This window comes from Pleurodeles waltl, chromosome 4_2 (assembly GCF_031143425.1).
Source record: "Pleurodeles waltl isolate 20211129_DDA chromosome 4_2, aPleWal1.hap1.20221129, whole genome shotgun sequence".
Taxonomy (NCBI): domain Eukaryota; kingdom Metazoa; phylum Chordata; class Amphibia; order Caudata; family Salamandridae; genus Pleurodeles; species Pleurodeles waltl.
In genome coordinates this window covers 819,067,435-819,090,772 of record NC_090443.1, presented here as the reverse complement: position 1 = coordinate 819,090,772, position 23,338 = coordinate 819,067,435, and the positions used below count along the sequence as shown (strand labels likewise).

Sequence of the window (23,338 nt, the reverse complement as noted above, 5' to 3'; positions counted from 1 at the left end):
ATTTTCACAGTTCCTAGGGGAGGTAAGTATTTGTTAGGTTAACCAGGTAAGTAAGACACTTACAGGGCTTAGTTCTTGGTCCAAGGTAGCCCACCGTTGGGGGTTCAGAGCAACCCCAAAGTCACCACACCAGCAGCTCAGGTGCAGAGTTCAAAGTGGTGCCCAAAACACATAGGCTAGAATGGAGAGAAGGGGGTGCCCCGGTTCCGGTCTGCTTGCAGGTAAGTACCCGCGTCTTCGGAGGGCAGACCAGGGGGGTTTTGTAGGGCACCGGGGGGGACACAAGCCCACACAGAAATTTCACCCTCAGCAGCGCGGGGGCGGCCGGGTGCAGTGTAGAAACAAGCGTCGGGTTTGTAATGGAAGTCAATGGGAGATCTAGGGATCTCTTCAGCGCTGCAGGCAGGCAAGGGGGGGATTCCTCGGGGAAACCTCCACTTGGTCAAGGGAGAGGGACTCCTGGGGGTCACTCCTCCAGTGAAAGTCCGGTCCTTCAGGTCCTGGGGGCTGCGGGTGCAGGGTCTCTCCCAGGTGTCGGGACTTAGGATTCAAAGAGTCGCGGTCAGGGGAAGCCTCGGGATTCCCTCTGCAGGCGGCGCTGTGGGGGCTCAGGGGGGACAGGTTTTTGTACTCACAGTCTTAGAGTAGTCCTGGGGTCCCTCCTGAGGTGTTGGATCGCCACCAGCCGAGTCGGGGTCGCCGGGTGCAGTGTTGCAAGTCTCAAGCTTCTTGCGGGGAGCTTGCAGGGTTCTTTAAAGCTGCTGGAAACAAAGTTGCAGCTTTTCTTGGAGCAGGTCCGCTGTCCTCGGGAGTTTCTTGTCTTTTCGAAGTAGGGGCAGTCCTCAGAGGATGTCGAGGTCGCTGGTCCCTTTGGAAGGCGTCGCTGGAGCAGGATCTTTGGAAGGCAGGAGACAGGCCGGTGAGTTTCTGGAGCCAAGGCAGTTGTCGTCTTCTGGTCTTCCTCTGCAGGGGTTTTCAGCTAGGCAGTCCTTCTTCTTGTAGTTGCAGGAATCTAATTTTCTAGGGTTCAGGGTAGCCCTTAAATACTAAATTTAAGGGCGTGTTTAGGTCTGGGGGGTTAGTAGCCAATGGCTACTAGCCCTGAGGGTGGGTACACCCTCTTTGTGCCTCCTCCCAAGGGGAGGGGGTCACAATCCTAACCCTATTGGGGGAATCCTCCATCTGCAAGATGGAGGATTTCTAAAAGTCCGAGTCACCTCAGCTCAGGACACCTTAGGGGCTGTCCTGACTGGCCAGTGACTCCTCCTTGTTGCTTTCTTTGTTCCCTCCAGCCTTGCCGCCAAAAGTGGGGGCCGTGGCCGGAGGGGGCGGGCAACTCCACTAAGCTGGAGTGCCCTGCTGGGCTGTGACAAAGGGGTGAGCCTTTGAGGCTCACCGCCAGGTGTCACAGCTCCTGCCTGGGGGAGGTGTTAGCATCTCCACCCAGTGCAGGCTTTGTTACTGGCCTCAGAGTGACAAAGGCACTCTCCCCATGGGGCCAGCAACATGTCTCTGGTGTGGCAGGCTGCTGGAACTAGTCAGCCTACACAGACAGTCGGTTAAGTTTCAGGGGGCACCTCTAAGGTGCCCTCTGGGGTGTGTTTTGCAATAAAATGTACACTGGCATCAGTGTGCATTTATTGTGCTGAGAAGTTTGATACCAAACTTCCCAGTTTTCAGTGTAGCCATTATGGTGCTGTGGAGTTCGTGTAAAACAGACTCCCAGACCATATACTCTTATGGCTACCCTGCACTTACAATGTCTAAGGTTTTGTTTAGACACTGTAGGGGCACAGTGCTCATGCACTGGTACCCTCACCTATGGTATAGTGCACCCTGCCTTAGGGCTGTAAGGCCTGCTAGAGGGGTGTCTTACCTATACTGCATAGGCAGTGAGAGGCTGGCATGGCACCCTGAGGGGAGTGCCATGTCGACTTACTCATTTTGTTCTCACTAGCACACACAGGCTTGTAAGCAGTGTGTCTGTGCTGAGTGAGGGGTCTCTAGGGTGGCATAAGACATGCTGCAGCCCTTAGAGACCTTTCTTGGCATCAGGGCCCTTGGTACTAGAAGTACCAGTTACAAGGGACTTATCTGAATGCCAGGGTGTGCCAATTGTGGATACAATGGTACATTTTAGGTGAAGGAACACTGGTGCTGGGGCCTGGTTAGCAGGGTCCCAGCACACTTCTCAGTCAAGTCAGCATCAGTATCAGGCAAAAAGTGGGGGGTAACTGCAACAGGGAGCCATTTCTTTACACAAGCCCCCCCCAGCCCACAGGCCAGGAGACTCAGCCCAAGCTGGGAGAGTCTTCCTAGTCTGTCAGGCGAGGAAGAGTAGGAGAAATAGGCTGGTTAGTTGCAGGGCCTACTCTGCCTTACATCCTTCTGTTCAGGTCATTCCCTTTGGGGAACTGACCTACTTCCACAGTGATAGGACCTAGTCTGAATTGCCTCTTGTCTGCCTCTTCAATGTCTCCACCCATTCTTTCTATTTTGGTCTTAGAGGTATCCACCTCTGCTAACCTTATCTTGGCCAGGGTTACCCCTAGCTTACCCAGAGAGGTTACCCAGAGCTGGAGTAACCCCACCATGACCAATAGGGTCAGGGGGCCTAACTTGCTATTTGGCATGGGGTCAGACCACCATGCTAAGGATAGTGCAGCCATAAAGGCTAACACCCAGCAGAGGCCACTGACAGCTGTCAGTGCCCAGAACCACACCTTTAGCTCTTCACCTAAAAGGGAAGGGGCTAAGTTACAGGCTTCTTTGGGTTCAGGTTGCCTGTCTGCTGTATTAGAGTGGGGGGTTACCACGTCTTGTAGTAAACACCCTTCTTCCACTCTTTCTTCTGTTAGCTGAGGAGCCACCCACTCAGGTGTAACAGTTGCCTGACTAGCCAGGACTTCTTGTGGGTCAGGTTGGACTTTATCAGGGCCATTTTTGGAGTTCTCCCCTACTGGGGCAGAATCTCCTTGGCTTGCTGTAACCTTGGCTAAAGGTTGTCCACCCTTCCTACTCTGGTTTCTTTTCTTCTTCTTCTGGGGCCTGCTTGCATTTACTGCAGAGGCAGGACTTCCAGAATCCTTGGGAGAGGACTGGCACTGGACCAGTTCCTCTCTTGGGCTCTGACTAACCTCTGGGTAGTCATTTCCAAGGAGACAATCAAGGGGGAGGTCTGTACTGACTACTACCCTTCTCCAGCTAAGAGTGCCACCCACTTCTATGGGCACTAAAGCCACAGGCCTCTTAGTGACCCTGTCTAGGCTAACTCTTACCCTGGCAGTCTCACCTGGGATGTACTGGTTTGAGAGCACCAGCCTGTCATGCACAATAGTGTGACTGGCACAAGTGTCTCTCAGGGCAGTGGTTGGGATTCCATTCACCAGTAGGTGGTGGAAGTGTCTACTTCCCTCTGGAATCTCCAACTCACCTGTTGGGCCCTGTTTCCAGTTGAAGGCTAGGAAGACCTCCTCATCTGAGGAGTCATCTCCCATGGCTACACTGGTTACCCCAGGAATTTTGTTCTGGGGTTTGTTTTTGGGACAAGAAGTGTCCTTGGTGTGGTGCCCAGACTGTTTACAATTGTGGCACCATGCCTTAGTGGCATCCCAGTTCTTACCCTGGTACCCACCTTTGTTTTGGGTTGTGTCTTGGGGCCCACCCACCTGTTCTGGTTTTTGGGGGCCTACAGAGGACTCTTTTTCTTTGTTTCTAGTGTCACCCACTTTCTCCTGGGGAGTTTTTGTAACCCCTTTCTTTTGGTCACCCCCAGTGGAAGTTTTGGTTACCCTAGTCTTGACCCAGTGGTCTGCCTTCTTTCCCAATTCTTGGGGAGAAATTGGACCTAGGTCTACCAGATACTGATGCAACTTTTCATTGAAGCAGTTACTTAAAATGTGTTCTTTCATAAACAAATTATAAAGCCCAACATAGTCACACACTTCATTTCCAGTTAACCAACCATCTAGTGTTTTTACTGAGTAGTCTACAAAATCAACCCAGGTCTGGCTCGAGGATTTTTGAGCCCCCCTGAATCTAATTCTATACTCCTCAGTGGAGAATCCAAAGCCCTCAATCAGGGTACCCTTCATGAGGTCATAAGATTCTGCATCTTTTCCAGAGAGTGTGAGGAGTCTATCCCTACACTTTCCAGTGAACATTTCCCAAAGGAGAGCACCCCAGTGAGATCTGTTTACTTTTCTGGTTACACAAGCCCTCTCAAAAGCTGTGAACCATTTGGTGATGTCATCACCATCTTCATATTTGGTTACAATCCCTTTGGGGATTTTTAGGATGTCAGGAGAATCTCTGACCCTATTTAAGTTGCTGCCACCATCGATGGGACCTAGGCCCATCTCTTTTCTTTCCCTTTCTATGGCTAGGAGCTGCTTTTCCAAAGCCAATCTTTTGACGATCCTGGCTAACAGGGGGTCATCTTCACTGAGAGCATCCTCAGTGATTTCAGAAATGCTGGACCCTCCTGTGAGGGAAGCAACATTTCTGACTATCATTTTTGGAGACAGGGCTTGAGAGGCCCTGGTCTCCCTATTTAGGACTGGAAGGGGGGAATTGCCCTCCAAGTCACTAATTTCTTCCTCTGTGATGTCATCATCAGAGGGGTTGGCTTTTTCAAACTCTGCCAACAGCTCCTGGAGCTGAATTTTGGTAGGTCTGGAGCCAATGGTTATTTTTTTGATAGTACAGAGAGACCTTAGCTCCCTCATCTTAAGATGGAGGTAAGGTGTGGTGTCGAGTTCCACCACATTCATCTCTGTATCAGACATTATTCTGCTAAGAGTTGGAATACTTTTTTAAGAATCTAAAACTGTTTCTAGAATCTAATTTCAACCTTTTAACAAACTTTTAAACTCTAAAAGACAATGCTAAACAGGGACTTAACACACAAGGCCCTAGCAGGACTTTTAAGAATTTAGAAAAATTTCAAATTGCAAAAATGAATTTCTAATGACAATTTTGGAATTTGTCGTGTGATCAGGTATTGGCTGAGTAGTCCAGCAAATGCAAAGTCTTGTACCCCACCGCTGATCCACCAATGTAGGAAGTTGGCTCTGTATGCACTATTTCAAAGTAAGGAATAGTATGCACAGAGTCCAAGGGTTCCCCTTAGAGGTAAGATAGTGGCAAAAAGAGATAATACTAATGCTCTATTTTGTGGTAGTGTGGTCGAGCAATAGGCTTATCCAAGGAGTAGTGTTAAGCATTTGTTGTACATACACATAGACAATAAATGAGGTACACACACTCAGAGACAAATCCAGCCAATAGGTTTTGTTATAGAAAAATATCTTTTCTTAGTTTATTTTAAGAACCACAGGTTCAAATTCTACATGTAATATCTCATTCGAAAGGTATTGCAGGTAAGTACTTTAGGAACTTCAAATCATCAAAATTGCATGTATACTTTTCAAGTTATTCACAAATAGCTGTTTTAAAAGTGGACACTTAGTGCAATTTTCACAGTTCCTAGGGGAGGTAAGTATTTGTTAGGTTAACCAGGTAAGTAAGACACTTACAGGGCTTAGTTCTTGGTCCAAGGTAGCCCACCGTTGGGGGTTCAGAGCAACCCCAAAGTCACCACACCAGCAGCTCAGGGCCGGTCAGGTGCAGAGTTCAAAGTGGTGCCCAAAACACATAGGCTAGAATGGAGAGAAGGGGGTGCCCCTTTTCCGGTCTGCTTGCAGGTAAGTACCCGCGTCTTCGGAGGGCAGACCAGGGGGGTTTTGTAGGGCACCGGGGGGGACACAAGCCCACACAGAAATTTCACCCTCAGCAGCGCGGGGGCGGCCGGGTGCAGTGTAGAAACAAGCGTCGGGTTTGTAATGGAAGTCAATGGGAGATCTAGGGATCTCTTCAGCGCTGCAGGCAGGCAAGGGGGGGATTCCTCGGGGAAACCTCCACTTGGTCAAGGGAGAGGGACTCCTGGGGGTCACTCCTCCAGTGAAAGTCCGGTCCTTCAGGTCCTGGGGGCTGCGGGTGCAGGGTCTCTCCCAGGTGTCGGGACTTAGGATTCAAAGAGTCGCGGTCAGGGGAAGCCTCGGGATTCCCTCTGCAGGCGGCGCTGTGGGGGCTCAGGGGGGACAGGTTTTTGTACTCACAGTCTTAGAGTAGTCCTGGGGTCCCTCCTGAGGTGTTGGATCGCCACCAGCCGAGTCGGGGTCGCCGGGTGCAGTGTTGCAAGTCTCACGCTTCTTGCGGGGAGCTTGCAGGGTTCTTTAAAGCTGCTGGAAACAAAGTTGCAGCTTTTCTTGGAGCAGGTCCGCTGTCCTCGGGAGTTTCTTGTCTTTTCGAAGTAGGGGCAGTCCTCAGAGGATGTCGAGGTCGCTGGTCCCTTTGGAAGGCGTCGCTGGAGCAGGATCTTTGGAAGGCAGGAGACAGGCCGGTGAGTTTCTGGAGCCAAGGCAGTTGTCGTCTTCTGGTCTTCCTCTGCAGGGGTTTTCAGCTAGGCAGTCCTTCTTCTTGTAGTTGCAGGAATCTAATTTTCTAGGGTTCAGGGTAGCCCTTAAATACTAAATTTAAGGGCGTGTTTAGGTCTGGGGGGTTAGTAGCCAATGGCTACTAGCCCTGAGGGTGGGTACACCCTCTTTGTGCCTCCTCCCAAGGGGAGGGGGTCACAATCCTAACCCTATTGGGGGAATCCTCCATCTGCAAGATGGAGGATTTCTAAAAGTCCGAGTCACCTCAGCTCAGGACACCTTAGGGGCTGTCCTGACTGGCCAGTGACTCCTCCTTGTTGCTTTCTTTGTTCCCTCCAGCCTTGCCGCCAAAAGTGGGGGCCGTGGCCGGAGGGGGCGGGCAACTCCACTAAGCTGGAGTGCCCTGCTGGGCTGTGACAAAGGGGTGAGCCTTTGAGGCTCACCGCCAGGTGTCACAGCTCCTGCCTGGGGGAGGTGTTAGCATCTCCACCCAGTGCAGGCTTTGTTACTGGCCTCAGAGTGACAAAGGCACTCTCCCCATGGGGCCAGCAACATGTCTCTGGTGTGGCAGGCTGCTGGAACTAGTCAGCCTACACAGACAGTCGGTTAAGTTTCAGGGGGCACCTCTAAGGTGCCCTCTGGGGTGTGTTTTGCAATAAAATGTACACTGGCATCAGTGTGCATTTATTGTGCTGAGAAGTTTGATACCAAACTTCCCAGTTTTCAGTGTAGCCATTATGGTGCTGTGGAGTTCGTGTAAAACAGACTCCCAGACCATATACTCTTATGGCTACCCTGCACTTACAATGTCTAAGGTTTTGTTTAGACACTGTAGGGGCACAGTGCTCATGCACTGGTACCCTCACCTATGGTATAGTGCACCCTGCCTTAGGGCTGTAAGGCCTGCTAGAGGGGTGTCTTACCTATACTGCATAGGCAGTGAGAGGCTGGCATGGCACCCTGAGGGGAGTGCCATGTCGACTTACTCATTTTGTTCTCACTAGCACACACAGGCTTGTAAGCAGTGTGTCTGTGCTGAGTGAGGGGTCTCTAGGGTGGCATAAGACATGCTGCAGCCCTTAGAGACCTTTCTTGGCATCAGGGCCCTTGGTACTAGAAGTACCAGTTACAAGGGACTTATCTGAATGCCAGGGTGTGCCAATTGTGGATACAATGGTACATTTTAGGTGAAGGAACACTGGTGCTGGGGCCTGGTTAGCAGGGTCCCAGCACACTTCTCAGTCAAGTCAGCATCAGTATCAGGCAAAAAGTGGGGGGTAACTGCAACAGGGAGCCATTTCTTTACACAAGCCCCCCCCAGCCCACAGGCCAGGAGACTCAGCCCAAGCTGGGAGAGTCTTCCTAGTCTGTCAGGCGAGGAAGAGTAGGAGAAATAGGCTGGTTAGTTGCAGGGCCTACTCTGCCTTACATCCTTCTGTTCAGGTCATTCCCTTTGGGGAACTGACCTACTTCCACAGTGATAGGACCTAGTCTGAATTGCCTCTTGTCTGCCTCTTCAATGTCTCCACCCATTCTTTCTATTTTGGTCTTAGAGGTATCCACCTCTGCTAACCTTATCTTGGCCAGGGTTACCCCTAGCTTACCCAGAGAGGTTACCCAGAGCTGGAGTAACCCCACCATGACCAATAGGGTCAGGGGGCCTAACTTGCTATTTGGCATGGGGTCAGACCACCATGCTAAGGATAGTGCAGCCATAAAGGCTAACACCCAGCAGAGGCCACTGACAGCTGTCAGTGCCCAGAACCACACCTTTAGCTCTTCACCTAAAAGGGAAGGGGCTAAGTTACAGGCTTCTTTGGGTTCAGGTTGCCTGTCTGCTGTATTAGAGTGGGGGGTTACCACGTCTTGTAGTAAACACCCTTCTTCCACTCTTTCTTCTGTTAGCTGAGGAGCCACCCACTCAGGTGTAACAGTTGCCTGACTAGCCAGGACTTCTTGTGGGTCAGGTTGGACTTTATCAGGGCCATTTTTGGAGTTCTCCCCTACTGGGGCAGAATCTCCTTGGCTTGCTGTAACCTTGGCTAAAGGTTGTCCACCCTTCCTACTCTGGTTTCTTTTCTTCTTCTTCTGGGGCCTGCTTGCATTTACTGCAGAGGCAGGACTTCCAGAATCCTTGGGAGAGGACTGGCACTGGACCAGTTCCTCTCTTGGGCTCTGACTAACCTCTGGGTAGTCATTTCCAAGGAGACAATCAAGGGGGAGGTCTGTACTGACTACTACCCTTCTCCAGCTAAGAGTGCCACCCACTTCTATGGGCACTAAAGCCACAGGCCTCTTAGTGACCCTGTCTAGGCTAACTCTTACCCTGGCAGTCTCACCTGGGATGTACTGGTTTGAGAGCACCAGCCTGTCATGCACAATAGTGTGACTGGCACAAGTGTCTCTCAGGGCAGTGGTTGGGATTCCATTCACCAGTAGGTGGTGGAAGTGTCTACTTCCCTCTGGAATCTCCAACTCACCTGTTGGGCCCTGTTTCCAGTTGAAGGCTAGGAAGACCTCCTCATCTGAGGAGTCATCTCCCATGGCTACACTGGTTACCCCAGGAATTTTGTTCTGGGGTTTGTTTTTGGGACAAGAAGTGTCCTTGGTGTGGTGCCCAGACTGTTTACAATTGTGGCACCATGCCTTAGTGGCATCCCAGTTCTTACCCTGGTACCCACCTTTGTTTTGGGTTGTGTCTTGGGGCCCACCCACCTGTTCTGGTTTTTGGGGGCCTACAGAGGACTCTTTTTCTTTGTTTCTAGTGTCACCCACTTTCTCCTGGGGAGTTTTTGTAACCCCTTTCTTTTGGTCACCCCCAGTGGAAGTTTTGGTTACCCTAGTCTTGACCCAGTGGTCTGCCTTCTTTCCCAATTCTTGGGGAGAAATTGGACCTAGGTCTACCAGATACTGATGCAACTTTTCATTGAAGCAGTTACTTAAAATGTGTTCTTTCATAAACAAATTATAAAGCCCAACATAGTCACACACTTCATTTCCAGTTAACCAACCATCTAGTGTTTTTACTGAGTAGTCTACAAAATCAACCCAGGTCTGGCTCGAGGATTTTTGAGCCCCCCTGAATCTAATTCTATACTCCTCAGTGGAGAATCCAAAGCCCTCAATCAGGGTACCCTTCATGAGGTCATAAGATTCTGCATCTTTTCCAGAGAGTGTGAGGAGTCTATCCCTACACTTTCCAGTGAACATTTCCCAAAGGAGAGCACCCCAGTGAGATCTGTTTACTTTTCTGGTTACACAAGCCCTCTCAAAAGCTGTGAACCATTTGGTGATGTCATCACCATCTTCATATTTGGTTACAATCCCTTTGGGGATTTTTAGGATGTCAGGAGAATCTCTGACCCTATTTAAGTTGCTGCCACCATCGATGGGACCTAGGCCCATCTCTTTTCTTTCCCTTTCTATGGCTAGGAGCTGCTTTTCCAAAGCCAATCTTTTGACGATCCTGGCTAACAGGGGGTCATCTTCACTGAGAGCATCCTCAGTGATTTCAGAAATGCTGGACCCTCCTGTGAGGGAAGCAACATTTCTGACTATCATTTTTGGAGACAGGGCTTGAGAGGCCCTGGTCTCCCTATTTAGGACTGGAAGGGGGGAATTGCCCTCCAAGTCACTAATTTCTTCCTCTGTGATGTCATCATCAGAGGGGTTGGCTTTTTCAAACTCTGCCAACAGCTCCTGGAGCTGAATTTTGGTAGGTCTGGAGCCAATGGTTATTTTTTTGATAGTACAGAGAGACCTTAGCTCCCTCATCTTAAGATGGAGGTAAGGTGTGGTGTCGAGTTCCACCACATTCATCTCTGTATCAGACATTATTCTGCTAAGAGTTGGAATACTTTTTTAAGAATCTAAAACTGTTTCTAGAATCTAATTTCAACCTTTTAACAAACTTTTAAACTCTAAAAGACAATGCTAAACAGGGACGTAACACACAAGGCCCTAGCAGGACTTTTAAGAATTTAGAAAAATTTCAAATTGCAAAAATGAATTTCTAATGACAATTTTGGAATTTGTCGTGTGATCAGGTATTGGCTGAGTAGTCCAGCAAATGCAAAGTCTTGTACCCCACCGCTGATCCACCAATGTAGGAAGTTGGCTCTGTATGCACTATTTCAAAGTAAGGAATAGTATGCACAGAGTCCAAGGGTTCCCCTTAGAGGTAAGATAGTGGCAAAAAGAGATAATACTAATGCTCTATTTTGTGGTAGTGTGGTCGAGCAATAGGCTTATCCAAGGAGTAGTGTTAAGCATTTGTTGTACATACACATAGACAATAAATGAGGTACACACACTCAGAGACAAATCCAGCCAATAGGTTTTGTTATAGAAAAATATCTTTTCTTAGTTTATTTTAAGAACCACAGGTTCAAATTCTACATGTAATATCTCATTCGAAAGGTATTGCAGGTAAGTACTTTAGGAACTTCAAATCATCAAAATTGCATGTATACTTTTCAAGTTATTCACAAATAGCTGTTTTAAAAGTGGACACTTAGTGCAATTTTCACAGTTCCTAGGGGAGGTAAGTATTTGTTAGGTTAACCAGGTAAGTAAGACACTTACAGGGCTTAGTTCTTGGTCCAAGGTAGCCCACCGTTGGGGGTTCAGAGCAACCCCAAAGTCACCACACCAGCAGCTCAGGGCCGGTCAGGTGCAGAGTTCAAAGTGGTGCCCAAAACACATAGGCTAGAATGGAGAGAAGGGGGTGCCCCTTTTCCGGTCTGCTTGCAGGTAAGTACCCGCGTCTTCGGAGGGCAGACCAGGGGGGTTTTGTAGGGCACCGGGGGGGACACAAGCCCACACAGAAATTTCACCCTCAGCAGCGCGGGGGCGGCCGGGTGCAGTGTAGAAACAAGCGTCGGGTTTGTAATGGAAGTCAATGGGAGATCTAGGGATCTCTTCAGCGCTGCAGGCAGGCAAGGGGGGGATTCCTCGGGGAAACCTCCACTTGGTCAAGGGAGAGGGACTCCTGGGGGTCACTCCTCCAGTGAAAGTCCGGTCCTTCAGGTCCTGGGGGCTGCGGGTGCAGGGTCTCTCCCAGGTGTCGGGACTTAGGATTCAAAGAGTCGCGGTCAGGGGAAGCCTCGGGATTCCCTCTGCAGGCGGCGCTGTGGGGGCTCAGGGGGGACAGGTTTTTGTACTCACAGTCTTAGAGTAGTCCTGGGGTCCCTCCTGAGGTGTTGGATCGCCACCAGCCGAGTCGGGGTCGCCGGGTGCAGTGTTGCAAGTCTCACGCTTCTTGCGGGGAGCTTGCAGGGTTCTTTAAAGCTGCTGGAAACAAAGTTGCAGCTTTTCTTGGAGCAGGTCCGCTGTCCTCGGGAGTTTCTTGTCTTTTCGAAGTAGGGGCAGTCCTCAGAGGATGTCGAGGTCGCTGGTCCCTTTGGAAGGCGTCGCTGGAGCAGGATCTTTGGAAGGCAGGAGACAGGCCGGTGAGTTTCTGGAGCCAAGGCAGTTGTCGTCTTCTGGTCTTCCTCTGCAGGGGTTTTCAGCTAGGCAGTCCTTCTTCTTGTAGTTGCAGGAATCTAATTTTCTAGGGTTCAGGGTAGCCCTTAAATACTAAATTTAAGGGCGTGTTTAGGTCTGGGGGGTTAGTAGCCAATGGCTACTAGCCCTGAGGGTGGGTACACCCTCTTTGTGCCTCCTCCCAAGGGGAGGGGGTCACAATCCTAACCCTATTGGGGGAATCCTCCATCTGCAAGATGGAGGATTTCTAAAAGTCCGAGTCACCTCAGCTCAGGACACCTTAGGGGCTGTCCTGACTGGCCAGTGACTCCTCCTTGTTGCTTTCTTTGTTCCCTCCAGCCTTGCCGCCAAAAGTGGGGGCCGTGGCCGGAGGGGGCGGGCAACTCCACTAAGCTGGAGTGCCCTGCTGGGCTGTGACAAAGGGGTGAGCCTTTGAGGCTCACCGCCAGGTGTCACAGCTCCTGCCTGGGGGAGGTGTTAGCATCTCCACCCAGTGCAGGCTTTGTTACTGGCCTCAGAGTGACAAAGGCACTCTCCCCATGGGGCCAGCAACATGTCTCTGGTGTGGCAGGCTGCTGGAACTAGTCAGCCTACACAGACAGTCGGTTAAGTTTCAGGGGGCACCTCTAAGGTGCCCTCTGGGGTGTGTTTTGCAATAAAATGTACACTGGCATCAGTGTGCATTTATTGTGCTGAGAAGTTTGATACCAAACTTCCCAGTTTTCAGTGTAGCCATTATGGTGCTGTGGAGTTCGTGTAAAACAGACTCCCAGACCATATACTCTTATGGCTACCCTGCACTTACAATGTCTAAGGTTTTGTTTAGACACTGTAGGGGCACAGTGCTCATGCACTGGTACCCTCACCTATGGTATAGTGCACCCTGCCTTAGGGCTGTAAGGCCTGCTAGAGGGGTGTCTTACCTATACTGCATAGGCAGTGAGAGGCTGGCATGGCACCCTGAGGGGAGTGCCATGTCGACTTACTCATTTTGTTCTCACTAGCACACACAGGCTTGTAAGCAGTGTGTCTGTGCTGAGTGAGGGGTCTCTAGGGTGGCATAAGACATGCTGCAGCCCTTAGAGACCTTTCTTGGCATCAGGGCCCTTGGTACTAGAAGTACCAGTTACAAGGGACTTATCTGAATGCCAGGGTGTGCCAATTGTGGATACAATGGTACATTTTAGGTGAAGGAACACTGGTGCTGGGGCCTGGTTAGCAGGGTCCCAGCACACTTCTCAGTCAAGTCAGCATCAGTATCAGGCAAAAAGTGGGGGGTAACTGCAACAGGGAGCCATTTCTTTACACAAGCCCCCCCCAGCCCACAGGCCAGGAGACTCAGCCCAAGCTGGGAGAGTCTTCCTAGTCTGTCAGGCGAGGAAGAGTAGGAGAAATAGGCTGGTTAGTTGCAGGGCCTACTCTGCCTTACATCCTTCTGTTCAGGTCATTCCCTTTGGGGAACTGACCTACTTCCACAGTGATAGGACCTAGTCTGAATTGCCTCTTGTCTGCCTCTTCAATGTCTCCACCCATTCTTTCTATTTTGGTCTTAGAGGTATCCACCTCTGCTAACCTTATCTTGGCCAGGGTTACCCCTAGCTTACCCAGAGAGGTTACCCAGAGCTGGAGTAACCCCACCATGACCAATAGGGTCAGGGGGCCTAACTTGCTATTTGGCATGGGGTCAGACCACCATGCTAAGGATAGTGCAGCCATAAAGGCTAACACCCAGCAGAGGCCACTGACAGCTGTCAGTGCCCAGAACCACACCTTTAGCTCTTCACCTAAAAGGGAAGGGGCTAAGTTACAGGCTTCTTTGGGTTCAGGTTGCCTGTCTGCTGTATTAGAGTGGGGGGTTACCACGTCTTGTAGTAAACACCCTTCTTCCACTCTTTCTTCTGTTAGCTGAGGAGCCACCCACTCAGGTGTAACAGTTGCCTGACTAGCCAGGACTTCTTGTGGGTCAGGTTGGACTTTATCAGGGCCATTTTTGGAGTTCTCCCCTACTGGGGCAGAATCTCCTTGGCTTGCTGTAACCTTGGCTAAAGGTTGTCCACCCTTCCTACTCTGGTTTCTTTTCTTCTTCTTCTGGGGCCTGCTTGCATTTACTGCAGAGGCAGGACTTCCAGAATCCTTGGGAGAGGACTGGCACTGGACCAGTTCCTCTCTTGGGCTCTGACTAACCTCTGGGTAGTCATTTCCAAGGAGACAATCAAGGGGGAGGTCTGTACTGACTACTACCCTTCTCCAGCTAAGAGTGCCACCCACTTCTATGGGCACTAAAGCCACAGGCCTCTTAGTGACCCTGTCTAGGCTAACTCTTACCCTGGCAGTCTCACCTGGGATGTACTGGTTTGAGAGCACCAGCCTGTCATGCACAATAGTGTGACTGGCACAAGTGTCTCTCAGGGCAGTGGTTGGGATTCCATTCACCAGTAGGTGGTGGAAGTGTCTACTTCCCTCTGGAATCTCCAACTCACCTGTTGGGCCCTGTTTCCAGTTGAAGGCTAGGAAGACCTCCTCATCTGAGGAGTCATCTCCCATGGCTACACTGGTTACCCCAGGAATTTTGTTCTGGGGTTTGTTTTTGGGACAAGAAGTGTCCTTGGTGTGGTGCCCAGACTGTTTACAATTGTGGCACCATGCCTTAGTGGCATCCCAGTTCTTACCCTGGTACCCACCTTTGTTTTGGGTTGTGTCTTGGGGCCCACCCACCTGTTCTGGTTTTTGGGGGCCTACAGAGGACTCTTTTTCTTTGTTTCTAGTGTCACCCACTTTCTCCTGGGGAGTTTTTGTAACCCCTTTCTTTTGGTCACCCCCAGTGGAAGTTTTGGTTACCCTAGTCTTGACCCAGTGGTCTGCCTTCTTTCCCAATTCTTGGGGAGAAATTGGACCTAGGTCTACCAGATACTGATGCAACTTTTCATTGAAGCAGTTACTTAAAATGTGTTCTTTCATAAACAAATTATAAAGCCCAACATAGTCACACACTTCATTTCCAGTTAACCAACCATCTAGTGTTTTTACTGAGTAGTCTACAAAATCAACCCAGGTCTGGCTCGAGGATTTTTGAGCCCCCCTGAATCTAATTCTATACTCCTCAGTGGAGAATCCAAAGCCCTCAATCAGGGTACCCTTCATGAGGTCATAAGATTCTGCATCTTTTCCAGAGAGTGTGAGGAGTCTATCCCTACACTTTCCAGTGAACATTTCCCAAAGGAGAGCACCCCAGTGAGATCTGTTTACTTTTCTGGTTACACAAGCCCTCTCAAAAGCTGTGAACCATTTGGTGATGTCATCACCATCTTCATATTTGGTTACAATCCCTTTGGGGATTTTTAGGATGTCAGGAGAATCTCTGACCCTATTTAAGTTGCTGCCACCATCGATGGGACCTAGGCCCATCTCTTTTCTTTCCCTTTCTATGGCTAGGAGCTGCTTTTCCAAAGCCAATCTTTTGACGATCCTGGCTAACAGGGGGTCATCTTCACTGAGAGCATCCTCAGTGATTTCAGAAATGCTGGACCCTCCTGTGAGGGAAGCAACATTTCTGACTATCATTTTTGGAGACAGGGCTTGAGAGGCCCTGGTCTCCCTATTTAGGACTGGAAGGGGGGAATTGCCCTCCAAGTCACTAATTTCTTCCTCTGTGATGTCATCATCAGAGGGGTTGGCTTTTTCAAACTCTGCCAACAGCTCCTGGAGCTGAATTTTGGTAGGTCTGGAGCCAATGGTTATTTTTTTGATAGTACAGAGAGACCTTAGCTCCCTCATCTTAAGATGGAGGTAAGGTGTGGTGTCGAGTTCCACCACATTCATCTCTGTATCAGACATTATTCTGCTAAGAGTTGGAATACTTTTTTAAGAATCTAAAACTGTTTCTAGAATCTAATTTCAACCTTTTAACAAACTTTTAAACTCTAAAAGACAATGCTAAACAGGGACTTAACACACAAGGCCCTAGCAGGACTTTTAAGAATTTAGAAAAATTTCAAATTGCAAAAATGAATTTCTAATGACAATTTTGGAATTTGTCGTGTGATCAGGTATTGGCTGAGTAGTCCAGCAAATGCAAAGTCTTGTACCCCACCGCTGATCCACCAATGTAGGAAGTTGGCTCTGTATGCACTATTTCAAAGTAAGGAATAGTATGCACAGAGTCCAAGGGTTCCCCTTAGAGGTAAGATAGTGGCAAAAAGAGATAATACTAATGCTCTATTTTGTGGTAGTGTGGTCGAGCAATAGGCTTATCCAAGGAGTAGTGTTAAGCATTTGTTGTACATACACATAGACAATAAATGAGGTACACACACTCAGAGACAAATCCAGCCAATAGGTTTTGTTATAGAAAAATATATTTTCTTAGTTTATTTTAAGAACCACAGGTTCAAATTCTACATGTAATATCTCATTCGAAAGGTATTGCAGGTAAGTACTTTAGGAACTTCAAATCATCAAAATTGCATGTATACTTTTCAAGTTATTCACAAATAGCTGTTTTAAAAGTGGACACTTAGTGCAATTTTCACAGTTCCTAGGGGAGGTAAGTATTTGTTAGGTTAACCAGGTAAGTAAGACACTTACAGGGCTTAGTTCTTGGTCCAAGGTAGCCCACCGTTGGGGGTTCAGAGCAACCCCAAAGTCACCACACCAGCAGCTCAGGGCCGGTCAGGTGCAGAGTTCAAAGTGGTGCCCAAAACACATAGGCTAGAATGGAGAGAAGGGGGTGCCCCTTTTCCGGTCTGCTTGCAGGTAAGTACCCGCGTCTTCGGAGGGCAGACCAGGGGGGTTTTGTAGGGCACCGGGGGGGACACAAGCCCACACAGAAATTTCACCCTCAGCAGCGCGGGGGCGGCCGGGTGCAGTGTAGAAACAAGCGTCGGGTTTGTAATGGAAGTCAATGGGAGATCTAGGGATCTCTTCAGCGCTGCAGGCAGGCAAGGGGGGGATTCCTCGGGGAAACCTCCACTTGGTCAAGGGAGAGGGACTCCTGGGGGTCACTCCTCCAGTGAAAGTCCGGTCCTTCAGGTCCTGGGGGCTGCGGGTGCAGGGTCTCTCCCAGGTGTCGGGACTTAGGATTCAAAGAGTCGCGGTCAGGGGAAGCCTCGGGATTCCCTCTGCAGGCGGCGCTGTGGGGGCTCAGGGGGGACAGGTTTTTGTACTCACAGTCTTAGAGTAGTCCTGGGGTCCCTCCTGAGGTGTTGGATCGCCACCAGCCGAGTCGGGGTCGCCGGGTGCAGTGTTGCAAGTCTCACGCTTCTTGCGGGGAGCTTGCAGGGTTCTTTAAAGCTGCTGGAAACAAAGTTGCAGCTTTTCTTGGAGCAGGTCCGCTGTCCTCGGGAGTTTCTTGTCTTTTCGAAGTAGGGGCAGTCCTCAGAGGATGTCGAGGTCGCTGGTCCCTTTGGAAGGCGTCGCTGGAGCAGGATCTTTGGAAGGCAGGAGACAGGCCGGTGAGTTTCTGGAGCCAAGGCAGTTGTCGTCTTCTGGTCTTCCTCTGCAGGGGTTTTCAGCTAGGCAGTCCTTCTTCTTGTAGTTGCAGGAATCTAATTTTCTAGGGTTCAGGGTAGCCCTTAAATACTAAATTTAAGGGCGTGTTTAGGTCTGGGGGGTTAGTAGCCAATGGCTACTAGCCCTGAGGGTGGGTACACCCTCTTTGTGCCTCCTCCCAAGGGGAGGGGGTCACAATCCTAACCCTATTGGGGGAATCCTCCATCTGCAAGATGGAGGATTTCTAAAAGTCCGAGTCACCTCAGCTCAGGACACCTTAGGGGCTGTCCTGACTGGCCAGTGACTCCTCCTTGTTGCTTTCTTTGTTCCCTCCAGCCTTGCCGCCAAAAGTGGGGGCCGTGGCCGGAGGGGGCGGGCAACTCCACTAAGCTGGAGTGCCCTGCTGGGCTGTGACAAAGGGGTGAGCCTTTGAGGCTCACCGCCAGGTGTCACAGCTCCTGCCTGGGGGAGGTGTTAGCATCTCCACCCAGTGCAGGCTTTGTTACTGGCCTCAGAGTGACAAAGGCACTCTCCCCATGGGGCCAGCAACATGTCTCTGGTGTGGCAGGCTGCTGGAACTAGTCAGCCTACACAGACAGTCGGTTAAGTTTCAGGGGGCACCTCTAAGGTGCCCTCTGGGGTGTGTTTTGCAATAAAATGTACACTGGCATCAGTGTGCATTTATTGTGCTGAGAAGTTTGATACCAAACTTCCCAGTTTTCAGTGTAGCCATTATGGTGCTGTGGAGTTCGTGTAAAACAGACTCCCAGACCATATACTCTTATGGCTACCCTGCACTTACAATGTCTAAGGTTTTGTTTAGACACTGTAGGGGCACAGTGCTCATGCACTGGTACCCTCACCTATGGTATAGTGCACCCTGCCTTAGGGCTGTAAGGCCTGCTAGAGGGGTGTCTTACCTATACTGCATAGGCAGTGAGAGGCTGGCATGGCACCCTGAGGGGAGTGCCATGTCGACTTACTCATTTTGTTCTCACTAGCACACACAGGCTTGTAAGCAGTGTGTCTGTGCTGAGTGAGGGGTCTCTAGGGTGGCATAAGACATGCTGCAGCCCTTAGAGACCTTTCTTGGCATCAGGGCCCTTGGTACTAGAAGTACCAGTTACAAGGGACTTATCTGAATGCCAGGGTGTGCCAATTGTGGATACAATGGTACATTTTAGGTGAAGGAACACTGGTGCTGGGGCCTGGTTAGCAGGGTCCCAGCACACTTCTCAGTCAAGTCAGCATCAGTATCCGGCAAAAAGTGGGGGGTAACTGCAACAGGGAGCCATTTCTTTACACCTGCCCTAATAAATTATGCTCAGTTTGACTGGTATTCGGTGTGGAGGTGCAGAAAATTGAAATGAATCAACTGAAATCTAGCATTACTTGACACCCCCTTTAACCAATGTGCATACTGCTTACCAATTAGTTACTCTGAGTTGTTCCCATATGTCAGCTCCCCAAGCTGTTTTGGCCCTTCATAAAGGTCAGATCTATCCATTTTCATAGCTGTATGTATCACGATCTGGCAACCCGAACCCAACTACAGCACAGATTCCAGTGGGAGAGGGGGCTATATGGCCAGGTTGCTCTAGCTGTTCAGCAAACTTGCCATATTGTCGGAACTAGCCAGGTCCTAGCTCAGATGTGTCCTTTGCCTTCTGGACAGTGATTAAGACCTTCCCCAGGTATAAGTCTCCCAACAAATTACAGCACCTATCTCTACCTTGAACCATCTAAACCTATCCTGAGCTAGAGCAAGGACCATAAGTCCAGAGCCCTCCGGAATGGTGGAGGCTTTATGGCCCTTATAACAACTCTCTCCCATATTCTTCCAGTCGGATGAACAATATAGGGATAGTTCCTGGGGATATTCCTTCCACAATGCTCTTCTTTTAAGAACAATACGCTCTCAGTACTGGTCATAGTTGGGTAAGATTAAACTGGATTTGGACTCTATCGACCAAGGTATTACAGGTCAAGGCCTTACACCTGGCATGCTGAATCTGTGAGGATTGCTCCTGTACCCTCTACCCAGGATGCTCCTAGGGAATGTATGACTCCAGCAGTTTCCAACCCTCACATCTTTCAGAGCAGTGCCTCCTATTGCTCTAGGCCCATTGTTCAAGAAGAGGTCAAAGCCCATCAAGACAGTGTTCCTTTGGACCCTCCTTCAGTGTACACGTCTTCCATGGAACTAACTATTAAGGCATTGTGGATGTCAGAAGAAGATGTGTGGCAAAGGAGAAAGTTTAGGTGATCTGTAACAATATTCCCCTATCACCTTTGTAGGTCTTGCAGATATGTTTAGATGGAGGAGGAGTTAAGCTTTGACTTCTGTGCCCTCACAATGCCTCATAAGGGCTCTGGTCACACATCGATGATGATTTGGAGGCTGATAATCTTGCTGACTCAAACACGGATGGTGGCTTTTACTTGGAGTTCAAAAGTGCAATTTACCTAAACACTTCACCACAATGGAACATGCTTACTGGCCCTGCTTAAGAAGAAATTTCCTCATTTACAACAATGGCACGAAAAGTTGCTGAAGGCTTGGGTTGTGTTTTCATCTGTAGTAGCTAAGTGTAACATGTTAACTGACATCTTCCATCCTTCCATTTAACAAGACTCTCCTGGATCCTCTCAGAGTTGAATGAGAAAAACACATTTTAGGCTTGGCAGTCCCCAGACTGATAGCCAAAAGCCATAGCCCTGCCCAGGGTGACCCCTGAAAAGCCTATTAGTGCATACTTTGGCCTTCAAGGGTGCTTGAGACAAGGGTGTCTCATCGATTGTGCCCTTTGGAACGTGATCTCTGGATTTCTTGATAAAGTTGGACCCAGGATGTTATGTACTTTTAGTAAATGCCATTTTTTCTTCAAAGTCTTGCATAGATTCTTATGTTCAGTGCTGTAAGTCTGATTTCAGAATTTGTAGATGTTCTACAATTTTCTTGTCCAAATAATATAGATTCCCTACTCTCGATCTCCACTTTCTTTACTGCTGAATCTGCCACATTTTATTAAAGCTTCTTGGATAGTCTCCATTTTGCTAATTTCCCAATCCTCTCCCTCACTAGTGTTCCTCTTAACTCTCAACAACTCCCCATAAGGAATACTATTTGTCAAATGTTTTGGGTGAAAACTTAAAGTACGAAGTATTGAGTTCCCTGCTGCTGGTTTCCTAAACATCCTAGTTTGTAGTTTTTTTTTTTTTTTACTCCCATATGCCTGCAAATTTAAGAACTCTATTTGATTTCTACTAGTGTGTTACAAAAAGTGCTGATTAAGATAATTCGTATTTATCTTTCTTTCTAACTCTAGTTCTGTTTCCTCAGTACTGAGCCAAATAACGAGCATGTCATCAATAAAACATAGCCAACACACAGTTTTATCTCTGTGTATTCCAATGTTGTCTCCCATAAGCACATGCTCCTTCCACCAGCCTAGATGTAAACACCCATAGTTGGGGGCAAAACAGGTGCTTATTGCGGTCCCTCGCACTTGCCTGTACAATCTGTTCTGACACAGTAAATAGTTATTCTCAAGGCAGTATCTGATCATTGTTAACAACATTCTGGTATATTCTAATAGTGTCAAAGAACAGTTCCTCAAATAATATTCCACTGCCCTGAGACCATTCTCATGACATATGCTTGTATACAGTTAAGTAACATCTAATGTCATTAAAATATAGTCTTCACTCCAAGTACTGTCATAGATTCGTCTTAAAAAATCACTAGTGTCTTTTATGTAAGAGGACAGGTTACAAACGTGTTCTTGCAGAAAAAAAATCCCCCCAAAAAATAAAAATATAGATCCATAAATACCATCGCCAAAACAACCAGCCACTTGGGTGTGGCAGGCTACGACGGGGAGGTGACCCCCTGTAATCCCAACACTCATCTCTCCAGCCATGGGCTCCATGTTACCTGCTCTCTCTGCAAAGAAGACAGCTGCGGCCACAATGTCCTTGTTTGAGAAAAATGTTTATTGGCAATAACAAGCCAAAAACACCAACACGTTTTGGGGATCTCGTCCCTGTGATCCCAGGTCCTCCATTGTTTACAAATCCACTTTTAAATACCCATTCCTGTGTTCAGAGTGACAGCAACAAAAAAGACAGACTTCTTAGTCAAAGCACAATCACACAAAAAGAAGCAAAAAGGTGTCGCTATTTTGAACACGGGAATGGGTATTTAAATGCAGTATTGTGGAGCCCGTGGCTGAAGGGACGAGTGTTGGAAGATATATATATATATATATATATATATATATATATATATATATATATATATATATATATTTACACATTAAATGGCATGTCTGGCTGTTGATACACATGCTCTGCATATTCTAACGTTTGGTCTGAAGTTGTGCAAGTTGCCTTTCTTCAAAGAATTCTTTCCAGTCTCAAGGCAAAGTGGCTCCTCTTCTTGCGCATGGGCATTGATTTTCGCTCAGCCGCCTGGTGCAGACATATGTTCCTCTGCTCTGTGTTTTGACACTGCTCCGTACAATTCTTAAATTCTTTACTGTCCTCGATGGTATTATTTTCGATCGTGCTTTTCCACTTCTACACTTTTCTCTAATCTCGTTGGTTCGGAGTCCTTCGACCAACCACCCCTTGAGTGCTGCTCTTTCGGACCTGCCTTCCCACGTGTCACTGGCTCCATTGAGATACCCACACACCGTTCAACACCTCATGTACAATCGGTGCCTTTCACCCAACCACAAAGAGATCCACTGCGACTCCTGCAAATCATTCCGCTCAGAGAAGACCTTTCTAGACCAAAGGGCTCGTTTGCTCGAAATGTCGCAAAAGGCCTCAGATGACTCTTCCGATTGCCGCGGCGAAGAATATGAGTAGGAAGAGCTGACCCCCCGAAGAAGAGACCTTCTCGATCTAAGATAGCTGCGGCTCTGACATGGAGGTGAATCTGGAAATGCCGCCCAGCACGTGAGTACTCTGGCCCAGGCTCCTAAACCCAAGCCCTAGAAAAAATCTGTGGCGTACTCACTTCCACAATTGGAGGTTGTCGGACCACCACTGCCTTCTGGCAATGGGTTGGGTCTGAAAAACTGGTTCGCCCGCCCCGCCCTCGGGCCCAGTGCCAAGGATCACCACAAAGTCTAAGGCATTGACCTCCACTTCATCGAACCAATGCCATGTTTCGGCATTGACCCCACCCTCGGTGATGACCCGGCAGCCGACCCCATCTGCCTCGGTGCAGACAAAGCCTCACTTGTCCAAACCCAAACTTTTAATACCGAAAGCCTCAGAAGCAAAAGACTGCAGACCATCTTCAGCTTCTACATCCCCTGTCGAGCCTCTTCTCGAGAAATTGGGCATTTGCCAGAGGAAGCTACAGATTCAAGTAGGAACTGGTGTATCATTGATACTCCTTCCTCTCCTCCACCTTTAAAGAGTAAACTGAGTTTTGAGGCGGCACTGGACCTTCCCCTTCCTGCCTGGAGGAAGTCTATGGACAAGGCCACTAGTCTTGCCTGCCATTTTTCATCTACTCCACCTCTTCCTCCACCACCCTCACCACTGTCCATCTCCCCCATATTCCCCTCCTTCATTGTCTCCTACAAACGACCCACTTGTTGTCTCACCTCAGGGGTCACCACAGTTGGACAACAAGGGGCTGGGGGGGCGGCATTGGACGATCCTGACCGTTGGGACATGTACAACACTGATTACCCCCCACCCCACCCCACCAAACAACCTTGATCTTTACCTAGCTCGTCCCTCCACTTCTGAGGATACAACTTCCAGCAGGCTATTGCCAGGGCTGATAATGTCAAGCCGCATAAAGAACCCCTAGAACAGGACTTTCTTTTTGACACACCAGCTTCCACACATAGGGATACTCCGTTTTTGCTCATGCTGTCTGGCATAATGAGGCACGCTGAAGAAAT

The 23,338-nt window shown here is 49.0% G+C and overlaps 1 protein-coding gene across 8 annotated transcripts in view; it reads left to right on the top strand.

Annotated features, from left to right (window-relative positions):
- Positions 1–23,338, top strand: part of RAVER2 (ribonucleoprotein, PTB binding 2) — a 371,062-nt gene that overhangs the window by 55,416 nt on the left and 292,308 nt on the right. The window lies entirely within an intron of this gene.